The sequence below is a fragment of the Mustela erminea genome, chromosome 4 (assembly GCF_009829155.1).
Source record: "Mustela erminea isolate mMusErm1 chromosome 4, mMusErm1.Pri, whole genome shotgun sequence".
In the NCBI taxonomy this organism is placed as follows: Eukaryota; Metazoa; Chordata; class Mammalia; order Carnivora; family Mustelidae; genus Mustela; species Mustela erminea.
The window spans coordinates 47,081,412-47,088,803 of record NC_045617.1 but is presented as its reverse complement, the minus strand read 5'-3'; positions in this window follow the sequence as shown (position 1 = coordinate 47,088,803).

Below are 7,392 nucleotides of genomic sequence, written 5' to 3'. Positions count from 1 at the left end.
AATGAATTGCCTACAATAAAATGTATTTGTCACATTAGCTATATTCAACATATATTTGACAGCTTTTGTTTATTTATCATTAGTATTTAAACTTACTGAAATATAGCTGAAACACAATGTTATATTAGTTTCAGGTATACAACATAGTGATTTGACTATTCTGTACATTATTCAGTGCTCACCAGGAAAAATGTCATCACCATAAAATATTATTACAATATTATTGACTATATTCTCTATGCTGTAATTTACATACTTGTGACTTATTATTTATTTTATAACTAGAAGTTTGTATCTCTTAATCTCCTTTACCTATTTCACCCATCCACCTAGCCTTCCAGCAACCACCAGTTTGTACTCTGTATTTCTTATTCTGTCTCTGTCTTCGTTTGTGCCTTTGTTCTGCTTTTTTTTAGATTTCATGTGTAAGTGAAATCATACAGTATTTGTCTTTCTCCATCTAACTTATTTCACTTAGCATAACACTCTCTGCATCCATCCTTGTTATTGCAAATGGTCTCATTGTTCTTTATGACTGAGTAGCATACCATTATATATATATAATATATATATATTACTCAGGTACTCAGATAACTCTTTATGTATGTATATATATACATACACATTGCCTCTTTATCCATTCACCTATTATCACTTGGGTTGCTTCCCAATTTTGGCTGTTGTAAATAATGCTGCAATAAACACAGGGGTGCATATCTTTTTGAATTTGTGGTTTTGTTTTCTTTGAGTAAATACCCCGTAGTGGAATCACTGAATCATATGGTATTTCTACTTTCAATTTTTTGAATACCCTCCATACTGTTTTCCACAGTAATTACACCCATTTACATTTCCATTAACACTGTATGAAGTTTCCCATTTTTCCACATCCTCACCAACACTTGTTATTTCTTTTTGATATTAGCCATTTTGACTGGTGAGAGATTGATATCTCATTTTAGTTTTGTTTTGCATTTCCCTAATGATTAGTAATATTGAGCATCTTTTCCTGTGTCTGTTGCCCATCTGTATGTATTCTTTGGAAAAATGTTTATTCAAGTCCTCTCCCTATTTTTAATTCAGATTGTATATATGCGTGTTTATTGATTTGTATCATTTCTTTACATATTTGGGGATTAACCTTTTATCAGATATTTGATTTACAAATACCTTCTTCAGCAAGTTGCCTTTTTGTTTTGTTGATGGCTTCCTTTGCTGTGGAAAATTTTTAATTTTGGTGTAATCCCAATAGCTTAATTTTGCTTTTGTTTCCCTTGCTTGAGGAGACAGATGCATAGATATGTTGCTAAGGCCTATGTACAAGACATTACTGCCTATTTCCTCTTGGGAATTTTATGGTTTGAGGTCACATTTAAGATCTTTAATCCATTTTGAGTTTATTTTTGTGTATGGTGTAAACAAGTGGTCCTGTTTTTGCAACACCATTTATTGAAGGGACTGTCTTTTCCCTATTGTATACTCTTGACTCCTCTGTCATAGATTAATTGACCATATACGCATGGATTTATTGCCATCCTGTGCCACCAATCTATGTATCTATTTTTGTGCCAGTACTATTTGTTTTGATTACTATAGCTTTGTAGTATATCTTGAAATCTTGTGTTGTGATACTTCTAGCTTTGTTCTTCTTTCTCAACATTGTTTTGGCTATTTAGATCACTCTTTAAAAACACTTCAGCCACAACCTCTAAATTAGTATTTATATATATTTTCTTTATGGGAGCTCTGATAAGCTTTGTTGTAATTTCAAAACTTCTCATAACATCAGGCTGGTGAAGTACCAACCTAAATTCTGTTGTTTGATGCTGTAAATATCCCATGATTGAATCTACATCATGAAAAGTGTATTATTTTTTATCTTTTTTTGTTGTTGTTGTTTTAGACTCAATGACTCATCTTTTTCTCTAGGAAGGAGAGTACCAGTACCTCCAGCTCCTCCTTTTTCTAATTCATCCCTCATACTGTTACTGAAGAGATCTTTTTAAAGGCAAAATTCTGAGCAGTTCACTCTGCTCAAAACCTTAATGATATCGCGTCACTTGCAGAATAAGGTCCAGACCTTTTAGTGTAACATTCACAGCCCTTCACAACCCTTGCCTCAAACTACTCCTTGTATCCCATTCTGCTACAATACCTATAAGTCTGTGGTTCCCTAAATGTGCCATACTTTTTCTTGGTTTTGAACATTCAACACTACTCAGAGGCCTTTCCACCCAGATATTATCTTTACCTACCTGGTAAACTCATTCATTCTCTAGTACTCACCTTAACATCACCTTCTTCTTGAAATGTTTTGGCCTCAGACAATATGGTTTGCTCCATTTTATGCACTACCCATGCAAAGTATGATACCTCATTTATGGTAGTTACTTGTTTACATGGTTGACTTCTACATCAGACTATAATACTTTCTTCTTTGTGTTATTACTACCAAGGAAAGCACTTATTGAAGGACTACATGGATGGGTGGATGATGGATGGATGGATAGATGGATGGATTACAAACCAGAGTCCCAATCATCTAGTTTAATCCTAATATAATTTGAAATACTTAAATAATTAATCCAATACTTTCATAGCTAATAGGTTTTTAAAATAATTTTTAACTTCCAGGAAAAAGAGTTTAGAGATTATATAATAGCACTTTTGATGGGAACTCACTGTTCTTTACTCTCTTTCCTAAAGAAAAAACATGAGTCACCCTGTCTGAAAAAAAAAAAATAGAAGATTAAAAAAATACAATTTTTATGATGTAGATTCAATAGGGGGATATTTAAACAATGTAATTTTATTTAAACTGTAGTTAGTTAACATACAGTGCAGTATTGGTTTTAGGACTAGAATTCAGTGATTCATCACTTATATACAAACACCCAGGGCTCATCACAAGTGCCCTGTTTAATAACCACCCACCTGTCTCCCTTGACTCTCAGTTTGTTCTCTAGCATTAGGAGTATCTATATTTTGTTTCCCTCTCTTATTTTTCCCTTTCCCATATGTCCATCTGTTTTGTTTCTTAAATTCAACATACTAGTGAAATCATATGGCATTTGTCTTTCTCTGATTGATTTATTTCACTTAACATAATACATTATAGCTCCATTAACATCATTGCAAATATCAAGATTTTATTCTTTTTGATGGCTAAGCAGTATTCCATTGTTTATATATAAACACACCATGTCTTCATTATCCATTCAGTAGTCAATGGACATTTGGGCTCTTTCCACAGTTTAGCTATTGTTGATAATGCTGCTATTAACGCTGGGTTGCATATACTTCTTCAAATCTGTATTTTTGTATTCTTTAGGTAAATACCCAGGAGTACAATTACTGGATCATAGGATAATTCTATTTTTAGTTTTTTGAGGAACTTCCATATTGTTCTCCAGAGTGACTGCACCAGTTTCATTCCCACCAACAGTGCAAGAGGGTTCCCCTTTCTCCACATCCTTGCCAACAAAAATGTCAATTTAGGTCCTCTGTGCTCTTAAAAAATTGGTTTGTTTTTTATTACTGAGTTATAACAATTCTTTTTATATTCTAGGTACAAATCCATTATCAGATATATGATTTATAAATGTTTTCTCCCAGTCTGTGGGTTATCTTTCATTTTCTTGATGGTATCCTTTGAAGCATAAAAGTTTTTAGCTTTGTGCTTCCTCCTCTCTCTCTCTCTGCCTGCGTCTCTGCTGACTTGTGATCTCTCTCTGTCAAATAAGTAAATAAAATCTTAAAAAGGGGGGGGGCACCTGGGTGGCTCAGTGGGTTGAGCCTCTGCCTTCAGCTCGGGTCATGATCTCAGGGTCCTGGTATCGAGTCCCGCATCAGGCTCTCTGCTCGGCGGGGAGCCTGCTTCCTCCTCTCTCTCTCTCTCTCTTTGCCTACTTGTGATCTCTCTCTGTCAAATAAATAAATAAAATATTTTTTGAAAAAGTTTTTAGATTTGATGAAATCTAATTAACATATATATCTGTTGTTATTGTTTGTGTTCTTGTTATATCTAAAAAAAAACTTTCTTTAACCCAAGGTTATGAAGATTTATTCATTTTTTAAAATAAGTTTCATAGTTTTAGCTATTACATTTAGGTCTATGATCCATTTAGAGTTCAGTTTTTTTTAGAAGGAAGGAACCCAAGTTCATTTTTTTGCATGTGGTTATCCTATTGTCTGAGCACCATTTGTTGAAGGTAATCTTTCTTTATTAAATGGTCTTGGCACTTTTCTCAAAAACTGAGTGAATGCAAAAGTGAGAGTTTATATCCAAACTTTCAGTTTTATTCCACTGATCTATTAGACTATCCTTATGCCAGCACAACATTCTCATGATTACTGTAGCTATGGAATATGTTTTGAAGTCATCAAGTGTGAATCCTCCAACTTTTTTCTTCTTTTTCAAGACCATCTTGGCTACTCTGGGTCCTGGGCATTTCTTTATAAATTATAGGATCAGTTTATCAATTTCTGTAAAAATCTCAACTGAGAATTTAATATGGCTTATATTGGCTCTGTAGACCAATTTGTGAATATTGCCATCTTAATATTAAGTCTTGTAATACACAGACAAGAGATAGCTATGCATGTATTTAGGTCTTCTTAACATCTTTCATAAGTGTTCCCCCTGCTTTTTGAGATGTAATTGCAAAATAAGAGTATATATATTGGAAATGTGTGATATGATAAATCCATTGCCTCACTTGGTTACTATTTTTTACTTTTGTGGTAAGAATGTGTAAGATCTACTCACCTAGAAAATTTTAAGTAGACAATACCATATTATGAACTATAGTCACCGTACTATACATTAGATCCTCATAATTTATTCATCTTCTAATAGAAAGTTTGTACTCTGTAACCAACATCTCCCCATTTCTCCCACCCTCTGCCCCTACAAACCACAACTCTACTCTGTGTCAATGAGTTTAACTTTTTTTTTTATTCAACATATAAGTGATACATACATTATCCATCTTCCTCTGTTTGGCTTATTTCACTTAACATAATACCTTCCAAGTTCATCCATGTTGTCATAAATGGCAAGATTTCCTTCTTTTCTATGACTGAATAATATATATATATATATGTAACACGTTTTCTTTATCCATCTATCCACCAATGGACAGTTAGGCTATATCCATATGTTGACTACCATGTATAATGTTGCAATGAACATGGGAGTGTTTCCTTTGAATATATAACCAGAAGTAGGATTGAAGGATCATATGGCAGTTCCATTTTTAATTTTTTTAGGAACTTCCAAATTGTTTTCCATAGCGGATACATCAATTTACATTCCTACCAACAGTACACAAGGGTTCCTTTTTCTACAGATCCTTGCCAGTACTTGTTACTACTTGTTTGTTTGTTTGTTTTTTAATAAAAGCTATTCTAACTGGTGTGAGGTGATACCTCACTGTGGTTCTGATTTACATGATTAGTGATGTTTAGAACCCTTCCACGTATCTGTTGGTCATTTGTATTATTCCTTCTCATCTCTTTCTCCTCCTCCACCACCTCCTCTTCCTCCTCCTCCTCCCACCCCTCATCCTCCTCATCCTTCTTCTCCTTCTTCTATGTCTTCTTTACAGAAATGTCTATTCAGATCCCTTGTCAATTGTTTAATCACTTCCTTTGGCTATTGAGTTGTATGAGTTCCTTATATATTTTGGATTTTAACCCCATTTCTCATATATAGTTTGCCAACATTTTCTCCCATTCCATAGGTTGCCTTTCCATTTTGTTGATGGTTTCTTTTGTTGTGCAAATCTTTTAGTTTGATTTTGTCCCATTTGTCTATTTTTTTTTTCTTGCCTACACATTTGGTATCATATGCAAAAAAATATCATTGCCAAGACTAATGTCAAGGAGATTTTCTCTTTTTCTTCTAATAATTTTATAGCTTTAGGTCTTATATTTAAGTATTTATTTTATAGTTTTAGATCTTACTTTTAAGTATTTAATCTCTTTCAAGTATTTCTTGTGAGTGTTGTAAACTAGGGATCTAGGATCATTTTCATGTGGATATCCATTTTTCTCAGCATCATTTGTTGAAGAGACTATCTTTTCCTTTATTGAGTTTTCTTGATATCCTTGTCAAAGGTTCTATGGCCATATATTTGAAGATTTCTGGTCTTCCATTTATTTTTTAATGAATTCAAGTCTACCATGATTAGATGACTCTTTACATAGCAATTAAAATGCATGGCTTCTTGTATCAGTCTGGAGGACTATAAGTACTCCACCGTTTACTATGTGATGTTAGACAATTTACCTTCCTGCAACCCATTTTCCTTATCTATAATACAACAATAATGATAGTGCCTCCTTATCCCTCAGGATAGGATTATGAAGAATTAATAATAAAAGAAAACTTGTTAAAAATGCTTGATACATAGAAAGAACTCAAAAAATATTCAGCTATTTTATTGGCTATTTTTTAATTTTATTAGGGCACATCCAACACAGTTATAGCTCCCAAAGGATCTTTGGATGATTTCTTTTGAATCTTAGGATTATTTATTCTATTTTTATGAAAAATGCCAATGGAATTTTGACAGAGATTGCACTGAAGCAGTAAATCACTTTAGGTAGTATGGACATTTTAACAGTATTAATTCTTCCAATCCATTTATTTATGACTTCCTCAATTTTTTTCTTCAATGTTTATAGTTTTCATTGTCCAGGTTTTTTACCTCCTTGGTTACATTTGTTAATACTTGGTTCAATTTGTTAATACTTGGTTAAGATTTTTATTCTTTTTCCTTTGATGTTACTGTAAACGGGATTGTTTTCTTAACATCTTTTTTGGATAGCTCCTTGTTAGTATGCAGAAACACAACTGATTTTCATATGTTGATTTTGTATCCTGCAACTATACTAAATTTAGTAGCTCTAACAATTTTTTGTTGGAGTCTTAAGGTTTTCTACATTTAAGATCATATCATCTACATAGGGACATTTTTATTTCTTCCTTCCTGATTTGGATGCCTTTCTTTTCTTGCCTAGTTGCTCTGGCCAGGATTTCCGGTAATACAGTGAACAGAATAAGGTGAATAAAGAAGAGCATCCCTGTCTTGTTATAGATCTTAGAGGAAAGCCTTTGGATTTTTCACCGTTGAGTATGTTAGCTATGGAATTGTCATATCTGGTTTTTATTATGTTGAGGTATGCCCTTTCTCTACCTAATATTTTTGAGAGTTTTTATCATGAAAGGATACTGAATTTTATCAACTGCTTTTTCTGCATCTACTGAGAGGATCACATAGTTTTCATCCTTCACTTTGTTAATCTACTAATTTGTGTATATTGAACCATCCTTGCATCCCAGGGATAAATCTAACTTGATCATGATGTATGATTTTTAATGTCCAG